Source organism: Gossypium arboreum, chromosome 1, assembly GCF_025698485.1.
Source record: "Gossypium arboreum isolate Shixiya-1 chromosome 1, ASM2569848v2, whole genome shotgun sequence".
Classification (NCBI taxonomy): Eukaryota; Viridiplantae; Streptophyta; class Magnoliopsida; order Malvales; family Malvaceae; genus Gossypium; species Gossypium arboreum.
In genome coordinates, this window is record NC_069070.1 from 10746914 (window position 1) to 10755180 (window position 8267).

Sequence of the window (8267 nt, forward strand, 5' to 3'; positions counted from 1 at the left end):
ACTTAACTAACTAAAATCACGACAAAGGCAAGTGCACCTATTGAATAATAGTACAGCTATGGTGAGTCGGGAATATCGTATCCACGAGGACTAAAAAGTACTAGTACTTACTATCTTTCTATTATCTAGCCGGTAAATTAAAGAAGTTCATTTTAAATCTAAAATTATCTAAACTAATTATTAAGAACTCGACAGAGAATAAAGTAAGAAAATAATCGAATAAACCAATGAGAGAGACAATACCTATGAAAGAATCCACCTAGACTTCACTTATTATTCTTAATCTAAATTAAACTATTTATTCACTTGCTTTGATCCATAAAAACCCCTAAATTATATTAATATCTCTTTCGAGAGTAAAAATAATTGACTCTAGGTTGATTGATTGAAATCTCTTTCTAATTAAAACCCTTATTGTCACATTAACTCGATCTATGGATTCCCCTATTAGATTTGACTCTAAACTGATAGATTTATGTCGTTCTATTTCTAGGATTGCATGCAACTCCACTCAATTATGCCAGATTTACTCTTAAACAGGGACTTTTGCTCTACTAAATTAAGAACATCAATCATGAATTAATATCCTGAAAACATTAAAACATGGAGTAAGTACACATAATTGAGATCAAGAAATCAAGTATTTATCATGTAATTCAGAAAATTAAATAACAAGATTCATCATAAGTTTTATCTTCCCTAGGTATCTAGGGAATTTAGTTCATACTTTGGTAGGAAAACATCTCAAAATTAGGAAAACAACAAAACATAGAGAAACCCAAAAACTTCTAGAGAAGTTGACTGGAGATCTTCAATCTTGAAAGAGATCCTACTTCTGAGTTGATTCTGACGGCGTTCTTCGAGTAATTTCTTCGTTCTTCTCTGCGTGATCTCTTAGATCCTTTTCTAGTGTGTATTTATAGACTTTAGAATGCTCAGAAACCCTAAAAATTGGATTTTTTTGCGTGTTTGGGAAACAAGGACCGATATCGACACGGGCTGGCACATGGGCATGTGGCCAGCCCATGTGGCTCACACGAACGTGTGCTCAGCCCGTGTGGGAATGCCTAGGTCGTGTAGTTCCTAAAAATAGCTCATTTTGTTTGATTTTGGCCTGTTTTTCGCTCCTTTTGCTCTCCTATGCTCTCCTAAGTATAGAAATATGAAATTAAAGGATTAGGAGCATCAAATTTACTAAATTAAATAATAAATCATCCAAAAATGCATCAAGAATGAGATTAAAATATGTTACTTTTATTGCTTATCAAATATCCCCACAATGAAGCGTTTGCTTGTCCTTAAGCAAAATCCTCAACTTACAATTAAAGGTTAAACTTTCTCAATTCATAATTCTCATCAATAATGTTTTGTCATAATTCACAAATAATCATACATTGATAATTCAACTAAAAGATCATTAAAGATTCAAACAATCCAAGTCACACATTTTTAAAGCATGAAAACATAGGTATTTCCCCTTATCTAAGTAATTAACTTTAATTCAAAACTGACAAGAATTGACATCTTCACTAAAGATTCACTCAAATCACTCAAGGTGTTTAAGGTTAAAAAATAAGCAGACAAAAGTAAAATATGAAAAGTCATTACCATAGGCTTGCAGGAAAATCAAATCTCCACCACTATAAAATGATATGATACATAAATCAAAAGGTTTTTAAAGGGTTGTAATGGCTCTTGGGTTAAAGGTGTGGATAAAGGTTGAAAAAGAGGATTAGAATTGAGATTGAATTGATAAATTACCTAACTTGAAAAATAAACTAATGCTGAATAATTACATCAATCAAAATTATTAAAGAATAACACGAGCTTCTGCTTAAAACATGAATATAACTGTTCAAGCTCAATTGACATGGATCTAAGTAATAATAAAAATAAACGTATAAATGTAATAATAATATTTTTTTATTTTTATTTTTTTTAGATCAAGAAATAAGAAATAATTTACCAACTGAATAAAAGAACATAGTTAGACAACTAAACAAATCAAATCTTGACAAAAAATGAGTCAATAAAATAGGAAAAATTCTCAAAGAATAAAAAAGAATGAGTTATGGGTTAATATTAAGGGTAGATCAAGAAACGATTCATTAGGCTCAAAGGGGTTCACTAAGGGTTAATTATGAAAGTAAGCTTTTTGGGATAAGTGGGTTAAAACCTAGGTGCCTTTATCATCTCAGTATATCAAATCAAAGGTGTGGTCTCGACATGTATAATTGAAGAAAGTTCTAGGATAACCAATCAGTATTGACACACTCATAACCAATAATAAAGTGAGCAAGAAAAGTGTATGTTCTAAAGGCTCAAAATCTCACAAAAAATATGGTTTTTGATATCAATCTTGCAAATCTCAAACTTCAAGGTAATACCTCAATTTAGGGAAACAACCTAGCAATTTTTTTATTTTGAAAATAGACTTATCATTCTTGATTCTCTCATGTCTTAAATTTTAAACAATCAATACACAAATACCTATGATTTTAATCTAAAACATATCAATGATAATCACAAATCGATAAGAATTCATTCTAATAGTAATATGAGAAGATTATTTAAACACAAGGCATAATTCAAGGATTAAATAACCTCTCCATACTTAAGATGTACATTGTCCTCAATGTACAAAAATAGATAATCATAGTAGAAACAAAAATATCATAAGAAAAGGAGAAAATTGAAACTGCCCTGAATATTGGATGAAATTCTCAGAATAGTGAAAACCGGAATTGTAAAAAAATATAGATGTAGTGCATGATTCTGAGCAACTGATAAGAAAATAAACACATTGCTAAAGAATATTAAAGGGTTACTCGATTAGAAACAACCATAATAATTAAAAAATATATATAGTTCAAAATATAAAACAAAAAAAGTTTAAAAACATAACAATAAACATAAAAATAGAAATAAAACTAAAAAAATAAAAATAAATAATAAATAGACTCAATGGTCCTCATCATTAAACGCATCAGCATCATGAGTCGTCGGCGCAGGAGGAGCAATATGGAAATGCTGACAAATTTGCTGCAATGTCACATCAATACTGTCGAACCGCTGAACACTATACTGACGAAAACCAGTGAACTCCTCGGTGGATACTCCTTGTAAGCTAGCAGTGAAAGGAATAGGTCGGTGACTCGAAGGTGGAGGCTTTGGTGTGTCCTCGTAATAAGGAGGGACATCATCAGTAAAGTCCTCGGGTTCAGTTTGAAAGTCAGAATGAAACAATCGGTACTGAGGAGGGTCTACCCCACAATGCCGCTCGATCATCCTCATGTGTATCATGCTCAAGATACCTTATGGGGACATCTAGCCGACAAGTGTGAGTGTAGAGGACTGCTCCGGTATGTCTAGGAGACCGAAATGTCGAGCAAGGCAAGTTACGTAAAGGCCTAGGCAGATAGGACCTTTCTTGTGGCGGTCAGTCTAATGGTGAAAAGCTAAAGCGATGAAATATGCCAAATCAAATATATGCTCTTGTGCCATACTCCATAAAAAGTAAGCGTCGTGAGTGCTAACGAATCTAGTGCTCTCCCTCCGACCTATCAAAGTGTGAGCTAAAAGGGCATGAATGTATCGTAAGGCCGGAGAGAAAGAAGTCACCTTCGAGCGACTCACGTCATAAAGCATCTGACTAGCTGTAAGATCGATATAGCAACGTGATGGCGAATGATAGATATGTCGATGAAGTCGAAGAAAGTCCTCGACACTCATAAAGTCATCTATGTAAAGTTCCATGGTAGCACCGAACTCAGGAATGCTTATGTAGCACACCAAACCACCAAGTCAAAAAGTCATGGTGTTGGGCACGTCATGTCATAACCTGCTGTACTAGAAACGTCGAGCAAAACTCCAATGTCAGCTTTGTGTAGTTGGGCTCGATGATGGTAAAGAATCTATCCCATGGAGTTGTGGCGATAATGGCGCGTACGTTATCAGCGTGTCAGACCTGTTCCAATACGGCCCAATCAATGCAGTGGCCTAGGCCGAGTGGACGTACTCGAAGAAGCTGATATAAATCCTTCTAGGGGCCTACTGAGAATCAGAGGTAGGGGTGGCGGGCCTCGGCAAATGCGTTCGAGGAGAAGGTCGCTTCGGGGCCCTTCTGCTTTTTCAAAATGGAGACGGAGCTTTTAGTCCTACCGCGTGTGTTTATCATAATGTACATGTAAAAATTAGAGAATTCATCAATCCATAGATCAAGCATCACCAAAGGCCAATAATGTAAAATCTAAGTAGTCCAAAATGTATGCTACCCAAGGCATGCAAAAAAGAAAAAAGAAAAAGAAAGTGAAAGTGAAAATATCATGAATCAAAGTGGTGAAAATATTAAGGAATAATAAATCAAATAACAAATTCATAGCTAAAAGACAGATCATGACATTCAGAAAGTAAACTAACTAATAAACAAGTCTAATACTAAATCAGAGAACAATAGGAATAGGAATAATGATTAAATAAGTCAAAACATGAATGATAAATAATAATAATGGCAGTGAACAACTATGACTGGAAAAAGAAAATAAATGGAACTGAAAATAGAGAATAATCGATAATAAACAATAAATAAAATAAAATAAAATAACTAATAATAATAACAAAAAATAAAGAAATAATAAAAATTAGGGTAATGGGAAAAAGAGAAAAAAGAATGACAGACGGTGGTGGAAGTGGTTGCCCGTGTAAGAGGCGATGGACTTGTGGTGAGACAAGTTGTGGGGGGTGGAGGTGTGTTGAGGTGGCTAGTTGGGATTGGTGCGGGCTTAGGGGAATGTGCGCGCAAGGGACAATGGAATTGGGGCTGGTGGTTGTTCGAGTGAAGGTTGTTTGGGCGTGAAGAGGTGGTGGAAAGGCCGATAAAGGAGGGGGTGAAGGGGTTTCAGTTAGAACTGGTCGAAATGGGTGAGGGAGAGGTAAGGGAAGAAAGGGGTATGGCGAAAAGAAGGTGCAGCGATGGGGGTTAAAAAGAAGAGTTGGGAGAAAGAAGAAGAAAAGAGAGAAGAGTTAGGCTGGTGGGATGATGGTTGGAGGGGTCTAGTGGCCGGACGGTGGGAAAGGGGGAAGGAGTTGCGGCGACTAGGGTTGGAGAGGAAATGAAGAAGATAAAAGTAAAAAAAATAATTAAGGTTAGGGTTAAATAGGGGACACGGTTGTGTGATCCCCGTCTTGGGCCACACGACCATGTCACACGCCCGTGTGGCTTCTGTTTAGCCCGTGTGCTTTAAAGATCCTTGCCCTATCTTCACACGGCTTTGGATATGCACGTGTGTCTAGGCCGTGTGGTTCACATGGCCGCATCACACGGCTGTGTGTAACACACTTCGCTTTTCCTACCCCCATATGACCTACCACACACCCGTGTGGCTCGGCCGTATCTCGCATATGGCCGTGTGCCTTGCTCGTGTAACTCTCTGACTTGTTTTAAATTTAAAAAAAATTAAGCTCCAAGTTTCACAGGCCTAGGACACGCCCGTGTTCCCAGCATGCCGGTGTGGACTATTTTAGGCCGTGTCTCTGTCGATTTTTGGAAAAATTAAATCTTTGGCTCTATACGGTCAATGACACGCCCGTGTTTCTGAGTCGTGTGGGTCACACGGTCGTGTCGCCCTGCCGTGTAACTCACTATCGATCTTTTTCAAAATTTAAAACTAAGTCAAAAGATCCATATGGCCTAAGACACGCCTATGTGTCCAGGCCGTGTGGGTGTTAATTTTTTTTTAAAATTAATTAATTTTAAAAAATATCATGAGATAAAATTAGTAAATTAGGAATGTTAACGCTCGGGTTACCTCCCGAGAAGCGCTTATTTAAAGTCTAAGCTCGACTTACCTCATATTCGCACGGTCATGATGGTTCACGAATTCGAAACTCCTCTTTCTCGCTGTCAATTCTTTTATTCAATAAGGTTTAAATCGAGTGGTATTTATATTAAAAGTGTCGAAATGAGAATAAGTTACCTTGACTGTACCGTATGGAAAGATATTGAGTACCGTAAAAGGAGTCGTTCCGTTTGCGTTAAGCTCTGAAGTGGTGATTCGAGGGCCAGTTGTATCTATCAGTACCTGGTCCCCAACTTGAAGTGGTTCGTTCCATCCTTAAGTTCGTCATGGAGTCGCTTTGGTTTGGCATTGTGTATTCTCAGTTTCTCCTTGACATGTGACCGCCATTTGTCTAGTTCATCGATTTGTAGCCTCCATTCGTCATGAGTTGTTCTGATTTTGTCATATAAGCTAGACCGTGGCTCTATCTCACTTTTTCGCGGAGTCTCCTGCAAAGAATGTTAAGCCACAATGTTACTTGTATTAACAGAATTCGGATAATCAACTCGATCACTAGATATCTTAGCAGAATCACGAGCTTGGAGTTTAATTGTGTGATCACCTATATGAAGTATTAGTTCACCTGTACCAACATCAATAATAGTTCTGACAGTTTCTAAAAAGGGTCGTCCTAAAATTAAAGGTATGTCATTATCCTCATCCATGTCTAAAACAACAAAATCAACTGGGAATATAAATATATCAATTTTCACAAGTACGGCTTCAACAATACCCCTAGGAAATCTAATGGTTCTATTGCCAATTGAATGGTCATCCTAGTTTTTTTGAGTTTCCCAAGACCTAGTTGTTTAAACATTCTGTAGAACATGAAATTAATACTCGCCCCTAAATAAGCTAAAGTATTATTAACACTTAAATTACCAATTAAACAATAAATAGTAAAACTGCCTGGATCTTTCAACTTATTGGGTAGTTTATTCTATAAGAGAATTGAGCACACTGCATTTAACTCCACGTGAGACGAATCATTTAACTTCGGCTTGTTTGCTAAAAGCTCCTTTAAAAATTTTATTAAACTTGGCATCTGCGAAAGAGCTTCAATAAACGGTAAGTTAATATGTAACTTGTTCAAAAGTTTAAGGAATTTACCGAATTGTTCGTTTGTGTGGTCTTTCCTTGTCGTGTTGGGATATAGCACACGAGGTGTATAATCTTTACAGACCAGTTTTTTCTTATCTTGACTTACCTCAACCTTACATTGACTTACCACGCTTTCTTGCCTTAGTTCTAATTCCGGTTCAACTAACCCTTCTATATCTCGAACCGTAATTACATGAAATTGCTCTCTTGGGTTAGTTTTAGTGTTGCTAGGCAAGCTACCTTGTGGTCTTTTTGAATTCATCTTAGCAAGCTGTCCTGTCTGATTCTCGAGCCCTTGAATCAACACTTGTTGATTTTTGAGTGTTGTTTCAGTGTTTTGAAAACGAGTTTCTGACACCGAAATGAATTTCGTCAGCATCTCCTCAAGGTTTAGCTTTTTCTCTTGCTGGTATGGTTGTTGTTGAAAGCCTGAAGGGGGTTGTGGTCTCTAATTTCCTTAACCACCCCAAGAGAAATTGGGATGGTTTCTCCAATTTGCATTATAGGTGTTATTATAGGGATTATTCTGAGGTTTAGAATTATTACTCATATAGTTGACTTGTTTGTTCTATGTGCTAGGGTTGTAGGATAGACATTTTGGATTGCTTATCCCTCCTCCATTTGTATCACACTGCATCACTCGATGTACCTATGTAGAACCATATAAACAATCAATCTTTTTACTCAAAAGTTCTACCTGATTCGATAACATGGTGACCGCATAAATGTTAAAAACACTAGCTGCTTTAATTGGCTTTGTCCTCATGACTTGCCACTATTAATTATTCAGTGACATCTCCTCTATAAACTCATAAGCCTCTTCAAGTGTTTTACTATTCAAATTACCATCATGGCTGCATTGATCAATTGCTTAGTTGAGGGGTTCAAGCGGTTGTAGAAAGTTTAAACCTGTAGCCATAAAGGTAACCCATGGTGAGGGCACATTCTCAATAGATGCTTTTACCTCTCCTATGCATCATGTAAAGGCTCTAAATCAATTTGCACGAAGGAAGAGATATCATTCCTATCATTCCTCAGCTTGGTTGTCTTAGCCGGTGAGAAATATTTTAATAAGAACTTTTTGGTCATTTGCTTCCATGTAGTGATAGAACCTCGTAGTAGGGAGTTCAACCACTGTTTAGCCTTATTCCTCAATGAAAAGGGAAACAATCGTAACAGAATGGCATCATCAGAAATGTCATTTATCTTAAACGTGTCGTAAAATTCCAAAAAGCTGGCCAAATGAATATTTGGATCCTCTGAATATTAATGATTTGGCATAATAGTACATAGTACGAGGAGCAGGATTTGCAGCAACCACAGGAGGTA

General features: G+C 36.7%; 1 non-coding gene across 1 annotated transcript; it reads left to right on the forward strand.

Annotated features, from left to right (window-relative positions):
• The first annotated feature begins 7863 nt into the window (after nt 1-7863).
• LOC128281546 (small nucleolar RNA R71) lies at nt 7864-7970 on the forward strand. Its single transcript, XR_008271774.1, has one exon. It is a non-coding gene; the product is annotated as a small nucleolar RNA R71 (small nucleolar RNA).
• The last annotated feature ends 297 nt before the right edge of the window (nt 7971-8267 follow it).